We start from the raw sequence: 11,919 nt of genomic DNA on the forward strand, positions 1-11,919 counted from the left end.
ATAGTAACTCACAACCATCTGTATTGTAAGTCCAGTCCCAGGGGATCCAGCACCCTCCTCTGGTCTCTGGGCACCAGGCACATACATGGTTCACATACATAGACACAGGCAAAACATTCATGCCCATAAAGAAAATAAGCCACAAGGTGCTGGGCCTGAAGTTTGGGTGCTGATGAGAACAGGCTGCCCATCCATCTAGCTCACAGCCCTTGCTACGTGTACTGGTTTCTTGTCTTGTTGCTATAACAACATACTTGACAAGCTTGGGGAAGGAAGGGCTTACTTTGACTCATGGTTTGAGAGCACAGCCTATCAAAGTAGGAAAGGCGGGACCTTGAGCTGCTGGCCAGCCACTGTACCCACAGTCAGGAAGCAGAAGTGATGGATGATGATGCTGAGCTCACTTTCCCCTTCCATTCAGTCCAGAAGCCCCGCCAATGTTAGAATGGCTCTGCCTGCTCCTCAGTAAAACCTCTTTTGAAACTCCTTCAACAGACATCTCGTAAGTCTGTAACCTACACAATTCTAAATCCCATCAAGTGATAACAATTCACCATCACATCAGCTTTCACGTAGGAAGTAGAAGTTCAAGAGGAAGAACTTTCCTAAACTCATTGGGAAATACAAGAAACAAGATGGAAGCTGTGTTGTGTCCCCTTGAGACCTGCGGGGAGTGAAGGTTGACCCACGTAGCTGACACTGGCCTCAGTTCATGATCCACCTGCGTCTGTCTATCTTGCAAGTTCTGGGATTGCGGGGCATGTGCTAGCACACCTGGCTCTGAGGATGTTCTGTGCCGGCACAGTGAACCCTGCCCCACCCAGACCTTCACCTTAGCTTCCGTAGTTGGCTAGTGGCGTTACTAAAGAGAAGAGGCTCTGTTTCCAGCACAGGCACCCGGGTTCGAGCCCCGTCTCCCTCAGAGAGCCGAGGTGTGCTTGTGTGATACTGCCGTTCATCTGCCATTCATTTCAAATCCAGAGATGTTGGTCATTTGGGGGCCATCAGTTAAAGGAGTTCAGAGTTAATACTCTTAAAGCTATAAGAATCCCTCCCTGTTAGGAGATGGGAAATGAGATTATTAAAATGATGCAGATGTATATTCAGCATGAGAGAAGAGGCCAATGGTGTTCATTGCAGTCACCACCGCTGGAAGGAACAAGAGATTAGCCCACGTTAACTTCATCTCTTTGCAGCTTGAATTTGAAATCTACACTTTTTTTCTAGAAATAAGTTACACTTAATTGCATAAAAATGCAGCCTGTCTCTTGGAAGCCCAAAGGTGGGGGTTGGAGTTGGAGCAATGCACATAATATGTTACCGCTGCCTACAGGTGTTGGCGGAGGCTGCTCCTTCGTTCCTGGCCTCCCAGAACCAAAATAACCACACCAAAACTATATTATTTGCAATACTGTTTGGCCAATAGCTTAAGCATATTTTTAGCTAGCTCTTATACCCTAAACTAACCCATCTCCATTAATCTGTGCATTACCACCAGGTCATGTCCTACCTGCAAAGTTCCGCGAGCTCCAGCGGGGGCGTCTGTCTCCTGCAGCAGCTGGCTACATGGCTTCTCCCTTACTCTCTCTCTACATCTCTGTTCAGATTTCCCGCCTGGCTTTACTCTGCTAAGTCATTTGGCCGGACCAATTTTATTCAGTAACCAATAAAAGCCAAACACACACAAAGGGACTTCCTCCCACAACATACAGGCAATTTCCTCTTTACTGAGGTAAAGCTACCTTCCAAATCTGTCCTGCCTTCTACTTCTAGGCCCTGGGTCTCATTTAAAAGCAGTCAAGTACATATATGTATATATTAGAGAACACCAAGGAACACACACCATGGCCAAGTACATATATGTATATATTAGTGTATATATTAGAGAACAAAGGGGCACCCACACCACGGTCAAGTACATATATGTATATATTAGAGAACACCAGGGCATCCACACCCAGTCAGGTACATATATGTATATATTCGAGAACACCGGGGCACCCACGCTTCAGTCACTCGTCCGGGGAAATGTCCCTTTGGTAGGTGCCTGCAAGCTCCGGTTCTAGTGGCCTTTCTGGAAATGCCCTCCTCACTTCTCACCTTTTGGAATGAGAAGGTAGAAACGCAGCTTAGTCTGAACTCCAGCGTTTAGAAGCCCCAGCAAACTGACTCTCAATTGATTTCTTAGTGATTTTCCCTAAGAATAACAATGAAATGGTTACTTGACTCACAAATGTGGCATCAGAGACCCCTGCTTGGTTTCAGTCCAAACAGAAAACACTCACCACCCACGAAGCAAACATAGACGAGAGGGATCGATGTGTCCAGCTCTGCTTCTGAGCATATGGTTGAGAAAGTCAGAGGCCACTCACAGCCTCCACAGCACCTAACCCCAACCCTCTGGACACGGTTTTCTTTGATGAATTCATCTTTCTCTCTCCTCCACTGAACAGCGCTCCCTGATCTTGGTGGCCATAACCAACTGAAGCCCATCAGGGTGCCTCATCACCTAACAGATCCAAAGCTTAAGCTGGAGCTCCAGAAAGGTCCTTGGGCTTCGGAAGACCTGGTGTGATGAAGAGCCGCTGTGTGGAACACGAGGATGAAGTCCAAACCATCAAAGACCAGAGTACAGGAGAAACGGAGGGACCCTATGTGCCCACTGGGTCCTTGCCCCTGGTTCCTGGCGGAGATCCTAAATGCTGTACCTTCCTATAGCAACTTTCTTTTCTACTGTTTTATCTTTGATCCTAGTTCCTGACTCAAGCCCCCTAAATTCCAGAGAATTTCCTGGGCAGTAAGAGTTTCCTTTACTATAATGAGGGGTGTCATGCTGAGCACCTGGAGAGCTTCAGGATGGGGGTGCTCACCAGAAAGGCCATGTCTAGTTAGCAGCCTGCTCCCCCTCTGGGAAAAAGAGGGGGCTGGAGACATGCCTACATGGTGAATCATCTGTGGGACCCCAAGTGAAGGGCTTGACAAGCTTCCTGACTGGAGAACACCTCCACATGGTCCAGCCGCATAGGACTCCCCCCAACACCCTAGGACTTAACTGTGTGTGCTTTTATGTTCCCCTGTATCCTCTCTAACATCCCTCACAATAAATTTAAGTCTGTGAATTCTGTGAGCTATTCTAGAAAAATATTGAAAGTCAGGAACAGTACCATACGTTTGTAGTCCTAGCTACTCAATGGGCGAAGGTAAGGTGGTCTGCTTGAGCACAGAAGTTCAAGACGAGCCGGGGAAACACAGCTACACTTCACATGGTTTTCCCGTCCTGGGGAGGCTGAGCAGGAAATAGATCATCATGAGACTGAGGTCAGCATGGGCCACAGAGTGACCTAAGCCAGCCTGTACTGCAGAATGAGATGAGAAAGTAGGGAGGGAGGAAAAGAAGAAGAGGAAGGAGAGAGAGAGGGGTTGAGGAGGAAGGAAGGAAAGGGGGAAGGAGAGAGGAAAGGGAGAAGGGATGAAGGAAAAGAAAAGAAACCATCCACATGGTGGCATGTGCCTGTAATTACAGAATTATAGAGCCCGGAGAGGCTGGGTTAGGAACACATCACATTCGAGGGAAGCCTTGGCTACACTGTTGAGACCCTGGGGTCTCAAAGGGGAAGAAAGGGAAGGGAAGGAGGGAGGGAAGAAAGAAAAACTACCTAAGGGTGTCAGGAGTGGGGATCCTGGGACTTGGCGCTGTCACCTAGTGTGGGGGCCTCCTGTGAGCCTGTGCTAATTGTAGGCAGTTAGTGTCAGAACTGGGGTTAAACTGCTGGGCAGAGAGCTGGTGGCTGGACAAACAGCTGGTCATTGGTATTCGAAGACACACCCTCTGGGCCACTACAACTTCTGAAGGAAGCTTCCTGCATAGCCGGCCATTTAAACAAGGATTTGCGGTCTCCTGCAGCGTGAAGCATGCTGTCAGAGCAGAACCAGCTTTCTAGGACAAGTCTGGTCACCCAGGGTGCAACAGTTGGGCATGACAGCACACACCTGCAATCCCACCCCTAGTCTGAAGCAAACCTGCGCTACATAGTGTGGTCCTCCTTACAACACAAACTCAGCTAACAAGAAAATTGGGCCTCTCTCAGTTCAAGCCCCCAGTAGACCTGCTCTCCACCAGTTCAGTGATGACTGCCCTCGCTGGCCTGCTGCAAACAAGCCAGGGCAAGCGGAGCTGACCTCCACCAGCTGCCTAGATCCTGTCTCTGCCCCAGTGGTGGACAGAGCTGTTCTGGAAACAGTGACCCAGGTCCCACACAGACCCCCACATACCCACTGTCCATAGTGCTCACCCTCAGCGAGTGCTGTTTTCTCTCCCAGACCGTTTTATTAACAATAAATCAGTTAGTTTGCAAGAAAACAAAACAAGCAAACAAAAATGCTCACAGTGGCTCAGGCCTTTAATCCCAGCACTCAGGAGGTAGAGGCAGGTGGATCTCTGTGAGTTTGAGGTCAGCCTGGTCTACAGAGTGAATTCCAGGATAGCCAGAGCTGTCATGCAAAGAAATTTTGTTTTCAAAAACAAGGAAGTAAAAAAAAATATGGGACTTCTGAATCCCCTCTGGAGGTGCCTTGAGCATGGGAAGCAAGGGTGGTAGAAGAAGACAACCATCGAGACTAACACCTAAAGTACCATGTCTATCAGAAGAAGCGTGAGGAGGGGCATGGCTCGTCTGTACTGCTCTCACAGAGCACCAGAGGCTGGGCCACTCGTGTGACAGATATCAGCCCATGGCTGGAGGGTAAGGACTCCAAAACCAAGGCACAGGCACCTGGCAGTATCCTCTTGGCCATGGCTTCCAGCCCTGACGGCAGAGGAGCAATGCAATAGTGCAAGCCCGGAGCCCTCAGGCCTCAGCACCTCCCCACGCTCAGTGCTATGGCGCTGTCAGTTACGGTTCCAACAGCTGGCTCTTGTGAAATGTATTCGCACAATCATGGTCATTAACAAGTGACATGTCTAACACAGAATGAAGAGGCGCTGTAATATACTGTCTGCGTCTCTGTCTGTGTGTCTTTGTGTGTTTAAATCTCCAGGCCCTTGCCCAGCTCGAGAATGGTCCTGTGGTACAGGCTCTGAACTACAGACATAGTACCGAACTACAGACATAGTACCGTAGTACAGGTAATAGTATGGATGATACAAGTGGAGGTCCCACAGAGATCAGGAACTAGGGACAAGCTGAGAGATCGCCCTCGGGAATGGTGAGGGTGGATTGAAGATGGTATGTGTGTTATGTGTATTTTCACCCCAGACTCCTGCCTGATAGTGGTTCTGGGTGGTGCAGGCACCGCAACAGGAGGCACCGTGGAGATGGGGAACTAGAGACTCTCTGAAGGACACCTCTGGAAAGCTGGCCAGCAGGAAAGTAATAAACAGGAGGCAAGAGGGTAAACTGAAGGCCTCAAACGGAATGGAAGAAAAGGAGTAAGTTTAAAAGAGACAGCGTATAGACAGATTAAAAGGAGTATGTGTTTCTTCATCCCCAGAGACATTCTGAGAGATGCCCTCCAGAAGGCTGGCCAGTAGGGAAGTAATAAAGAGGAGACAGGAGGGTGAATTGAAGGCCTCAGAACGAAAGAATATGTACAGATGTATGTTATTGTGTTGATTGTGTTATAAGGGGACCCGGATCCTTTGTCCCCTAGGGAACTTACCCCCACAGCTAAAAAAGCTTTGATTGATGCCCTTCCCAGTTTGGAAATGGATCGTCAATCGCCGGGAGCTGAAAATAAATTGCACAACTGGAAGGAATTTTTCCATCTGCTTTTACTGTCATCCTTCCTTTTGTGACATGGAGTGGGTTGGGCTCTAACCAGGAGGGGAGTCTTAATTGTTCTTTCAGCAATTGTACCACAGAAGACAGTGCCCTCCTTGTGAGGATTCCTGCTGCCATGCCTGGCCAGCTAAGGAGGAAGCTTAATAGGGCACACCCCTGTTGTACAGTATCGGCAGAAGAGGGACCTTGGAATCACCGCAACCATGGTTGCCATTATTGCCATCTCTGCAACCGCAGCTACTGCTGCCGGATTTGCTCTCTCCCAGACTATGCAAAGAACTGGGACTGTTAGACAGCTGGCTGAAAAAGTCAGCAATGCTTTGGACATTCAAAATGGACATATTCAATTGGTTGAACCAACAAGTGGCTCTAGTTCAGGAGCAAGTGGACTATCTTTGGACTTTTCAACAGTTAATCATGTTATGTGCTTTACTCCTGGCACTGTATTGCATGCTTCTGCTACTGTTATGGAACTCAACCATCATATGAGAGGGGTTTGGGATACTGCTTTTGTTAATTTTACCACCAAGTTAGTGCATGCTATTCAGGCCCTAAATTCCGCCCAGGTTGAGCCTGCCCAAGACAATGATTAATGGGCCTGGATGGCTAAAGTAGAGGGATGGTAGCAGCACTGGTCTGGCTCATTGGCGCTGTCAGTCCTGGGGATACTTGGTTTAGGGGATCCTCTGTCGGCTCTGCCGCCAGTGTCAGAATCAGATGGGTGCCACCCGACAGGCACTCCTAGCGATGGTTGCACAGCCTGAATCCACACAAGTTTGGCGGCAGATGCTGGATAAGCGGTAGCCACGGATGGGCAATACCTTAAGGGCAGGATGCCACCTAAGACAGGGAATATTAGAGGGCTATTCCCTATGATGGGCAAGGTATTCCACCCAAAGTAACCTAAGATAGGCACCGTTTATTTGATAAAATAAAAAGGGAGGAGTTGTGATCTCGCTGCCCTCACTCCCCCTGACCGACAGCTAAACTTCCTTGTAATCAACAAAGATGTTTGTGCGCTTTCTGGCTGGTGGTTTTCTGCAGAAGTGTTCCCAGTATAGGATGCCCTGATCTTGACCTCTGACTACTCAGCATGTCTCCGGCCAGCTGCCTAAAGGTATAAAGGGCTCTAGCTCAGGGCAAAATAAAGGTTGCTCTTCCTCCCTGCACTAAAGCCTCCACATCTCAATCCCGGCACCACCCCCCCCCACACCAGTTTCAGTATCCAACCGGTGCTGGCGTGGCACTGTAACGTTGGTTTTGTTCTTATTTTATGTGTATGAGGGTTTTGCCTGCATGCTTACCTATACGATCTGTGTACTTAGTGTCATCGAATCCACTGAAGTTGCAGGTGCTTGTGAGCTGCCATTTGGGTAAGGAGAGCCAGACCTGGGTCCTCAGGAAGAGCAGCAGTGCTCTTCATTGCTGAGTCATCTCTCCAGCTCATAAAGTACTTTTCAAAGATACAAGAATATATTAATCCAAAGAAAGTGATCACATTTACATAAATAGCAGGTGTAAAAAGCACTGGGTTCACAAAAAGGTATAACAATTCTAAACGCACTATATTTCCGTGTGTACACATATGCATGCTTGTATCTGTGCAGTTTCCTGTGTGTGTGTTTTTGCATTTACACGCTGTCAGTAAGCACAGCAAAACCAACTATACCACCCCTTCGGGAGAAAATCAGTTTATTGGGAGACAAAGTGTTTTGGCCGGGCTGTCCCACAAGAGCAGAGAGAGAGCGCTGCAGTCCAGAAGGAAAGCAAATGGGTTTTATATGGTAGTCAGCAAGATGGGGGACTTTGAGCTGATACGGCTGTTGTCGTTAATTGGGAGTTAGATGCACTTTCCTCAATGTAGGTGACCTAGGTATGGAGAAGGGAAGTAGTGGCTTTATTGGCAAACAGTAACCTACATCATGAGGTTTCTGAGTTTATGTTTCTGTTTACCCAATAAGAAACTGGCCTGGGTTGGGCCAGGGCCATCATTTGGGACATTGTCAGCAGCACTGCCATTTGGGGGTCTGCTTTATGACCTAACACACACATGTGTGCAAGCTTGTGGAGGCCAACGGATAAACTTGCCTGTCATTCCTCATGTGCTGTCCAACTTGGTTTTGAGACAGGTCTCTCAGAGACCAAACAGACTAGGCTGGCCAGCCTGCAGGCTCCAAGGGTCATTCATCTCTGCCTCTCTGAGCGCTGCTGTTACAAGCGGCCACCACAAGCCAAGTCTCCATGTATCAAACTCAGATCTGCTCATCAAACTAAACCCCTGGTCACTAAGTGTGTAAGCGTTTAATAGTGACTGCAAAGCATGCAGAATGGAGTGCAGAATTATTACAAAGCACAGACAAACACAACTGCAGCATGGAATACGAACATCTCTGAGTATGTAGTAGATCAAGCACACACACAAAGGACACAGAACATACAAATGACCCAATAATCATGAAATCAGTAGTGCTTACTATTGTAGGACCTGGGCCATGGACGGAGACCATCCAATGAAGGGATCCTAGGGACAGTCCAGACCATCTTAAAGGAGTGGAAGCGTGCAAACAATATTTTCTGAGCAAAACTGAAATCATAACGGAAAGAATTCCCTCCAGGAACGAAGACATATAGATGATTGCAAAATCAAGGAATAAATCATAATGAGCGTTTTAAATATGAAAAACAAAACATTCACAAAACACCCCATTTCAAAATGAGTTTCACACAACTTAAAGAGTTAAAAAGAATAACGTAATAATTCCAAATAAAGCAGAGAGGAGCCAAGCATACCAATCCCATTGTCCAGGTCAGCACTCAGCAGCTGGGGCGAGAGGCTCACAGTGAGTTTGAAAACAACCTGGGCTTCAAAGCCAATTCAAGGTCAACCTGGGGAAAAAGGAAAATGAACAGATAGAGACAAGAGCAAAGATAATATTATATTATATAACATCTTAAAAAGCCTGATGTTGATCCTTTGGAAAGACAGTAAAAACAATAAACCTCTAGCTGAATTGAAAACAGAAAAAAGTGAGTAAGTGATACAATGGGGGCGGAGCTCTGGAGACAAGATGCCCTCAAAGCCAGGTATGTGGGCTCCCACCTACCACTTGGGAGGCTGAGAAAGGAGAATCAGGAGTTCCGCGCCAGCCTCAGCTACACAGTGAAGTTGAGACCAGCCTGAACTAGATGAAATCCTGGATTTGAAAAACTAAAACTGGGCGATGGTGGCGCACACCTTTAATCCCAGCTCTCAGGAGGCAGAGGCAGGTGGATCTCTGTGAATTCCAGGCCAGCCTGGTCTACTTGAGGGAGTTCTGGAACAGTCACAGCATGACACAGAGAAACCCTGTCTGGAGAAACAAAAACAAATAAAAAAAGAAAACAAAATAAAACGAAAACAAAACCGCCCTGTAAGCACGCCGTCTTGCAGCTTGCTTCCTGCTGATCTTCGCCATCTTCTGTGCCTCCAGTCCATCCCGCTAAGGCAATGGACGAATTCCCTGACCAGGTCACTGGCCTCTGATGCTGCAGCACTGGAAATGAAGCCTTCAACACATGAGCTTTCAGGGAGCACTTCCCATCAAACCACAGACTGCTCTCTGGCACTTTTTTCTATGTCTGCTATACTTAGTGTTTAAACGACCTTTGGTGCGGTGTAGCAGGGCGCCAGAGGACACAAGGACATCTGAGGGGCATAGGAAAGATGGTCTGGATATGCATGGAAGCGGGGTGAAGTCCAAAGATCACTCCTGGAGGCCTTTGATGCCATTTGGACCCTAGAAACAAAAGTCATCCCCCTAAATGACAGCCATTTTGAGGTAAGCACAGGGATTTATCCCTGAGAACTTTGACCTTGAGCGTTTGTCAAGGTCCTGGAACCTGGGAACAAGGGACTTGGGAGAATGTGCCCTGTGCTGCCGAGAGTGCACTGAATCAGGAACAGAAAAAATGAGCTGCGCCCGACGTGGTGGATACTAGCTGGCGGCATCCCTCCCACCTGCAAAACAAAAAAAGTCGAGGGGTGGCCAAGAAGATTAAATGCAGCAGCTGAGGTCACGTCCCGGGGGGGGGGGGGCTTGGCTTGTGCCTGTTGGTGTTCCTCAGCCCCTGCCTCTTTGCTTTTACACACCGATGTACCTAGTACTTGCCGCACCTGCTGCTGTTGATTGTCAGCAGGGACAAGAAAAGCCGGAAGTCCCACAGCATCCCAGGGCTGAGCGGCAAGCTGGACTCTTAGCTAGGCTCACATTTGCGGCTTGGGAGCCTCACATATCAGCAAAAGAGGCTTCTCTGCCTCCTCCATTCTGACAATCCTCCCAGTAATCAAAAGGTCGTTAGGACTGGCAAATGTTTCCTCCCCATCTGATTTCACAGAGATCGGCATTTCTCAAAGAACATTTAAAAGAGAAGCCCGGCACTTGGGAAACCTTGGCAGGAAGGCCCCCCCCCCCTCCCCGGCCACCAGCAGAGAAGGCGGCCTAAGAGGTGGCGTCCCTGGGAACTGCCCGCGCCTTCGACCTAGGCTGCCCCTCAGCTAATACAGCTGGAGTCCTCAGGCCCACCGGTCACCTAGATGACCAGGCTGCTGGGCAGCACAGAGACTTAACTTCCCCATGGGCCTCTCTAGCCAGGTCTGGGACTTGTGCCTTCCTTCTCAGTCCCAAGTGGGGGGCGGGGGGGGGGAACAAGAGCCTCTTCACAGTGCATCCAGTTTCCAGCAGCCAGCCCTTGGCTCTTACCAGAAGCACTACAATGTTTCTGGCTAGATTAATTATAAATCGTCATCTTTCTGTTTTCCTGCTTATGCTAATTTTCCTTCAACACGTCTGCCTTCCTGGAATAAAGAAAACAACAGTCCAGAGTTCCAGTTATTTAACCTTGAATTCTTTCTTTTTATTGATTTTTATTGAGCTCTACATTTTTCTCTGCTCTCCTCACTGCCTCTCTCCTCCCCTCGAATCCTCCCCCAAGATCTCCATGCTCCCAATTTATTCAGGAGATCTTGTCTTTTTATACTTCCCATGTAGATGAGATCTATGAATGTTTCTCTTAGTATCCGCATTGTTGTCTAAATTCTCTGGGATTGTGGTTTGTAGGCTGATTTTCTTTGCTTTATGTTTAAAAACCACCTATGAGTGAGTACATGTGATAATTGCCTTTCTGTGTCTGGGTTACCTCACTCAAAATAATGTTTTCTAGCTCTATCCATTTTCCTGCAAAATTTGAGATGTCTTTTTTTTTCTGCTGTGTAGTACTCCATTGTGTAAATGTACCACATTTTCCTTATCCATTCTTCAGTCGAGGGGCATTTAGGTTGTTTCCAGGTTCTGGCTATGACAAACAAAGCTGCTATGAACATAATTGAGCACATGTCCTTGTGACACGATTGAGCATCCTTTGGATATATACCCAAAAATGGGATTACTGGGTCTTGAGGAAGGTTGTTTCCTAATTTTCTAAGAAATCACCACGCTGAAATCCAAATGGGTTGTACCAGCTTGCATTCCCACCAGCAATGCAGAAGTGTTCTCTTTTCCCCACAACCTCTCCAGCATAAGTTGTCATCAGTGTTTTTGAGCTTGGTCATTCTTACAGGTAAGAATGGAATCTCAGAGTTGTTTTGATTTGCATTTCTCTGATAACTAAGGATGTTGAAAATTTCCTGTTGTAAGGAGCGGTGGGCTGCGTCCCACCCAGCTCTGCACAGCTAGCTTTACCCGAAATAATTACACAGAAACTGTATTCTTTTAAACACTGCCTGGCCCATTTGTTCCAGCCTCTTATTGGCTAATTCTCACATCTTGCTTTAACCCATATCATTCTGGTTTAGCTTGGCAGCCCATGTAATGAAATGTCTCTCTGTACTTAGCTTCTTCACAGTCAAAAATTTTAAAGAAAACACAATGTACATAATCCAGACTCTGTGAATTTTCCATTTTTACGTGGCTTATTTTTCTTTATTTCTTTTAATCTATAACTATCTGTACTCTGTCTCTTTAAAGACTTTACCCTTTTTTAACATTAACTTTATTTTCTATATTCTTTTTCTTCTCTCTCCCAAGCCTACATACACTCATCCAACATTGTGACCCACAGAGGTCTTTTATGTCTGAATCTGTCCTATTGTGAATCTGTAATT

At 47.3% G+C, this 11,919-nt stretch overlaps 1 long non-coding RNA gene across 1 annotated transcript; it reads right to left on the minus strand.

The window, feature by feature from the left end:
• Positions 1–1,911: 1,911 nt before the first annotated feature.
• On the minus strand, positions 1,912–8,556 carry LOC126516163 (uncharacterized). The gene is made up of 3 exons (XR_007596028.1): positions 8,255–8,556; positions 7,085–7,233; positions 1,912–3,286 (listed from the first exon to the last, which is right to left on the minus strand). It is a non-coding gene; the product is annotated as an uncharacterized lncRNA (long non-coding RNA).
• Between the last annotated feature and the right edge of the window lie 3,363 nt (positions 8,557–11,919).

Source organism: Alexandromys fortis, unplaced genomic scaffold, assembly GCF_014885135.2.
Source record: "Alexandromys fortis isolate MF-2015 unplaced genomic scaffold, M_Fortis_MF-2015_v1.1 scaffold_152, whole genome shotgun sequence".
Lineage (NCBI taxonomy): Eukaryota > Metazoa > Chordata > Mammalia > Rodentia > Cricetidae > Alexandromys > Alexandromys fortis.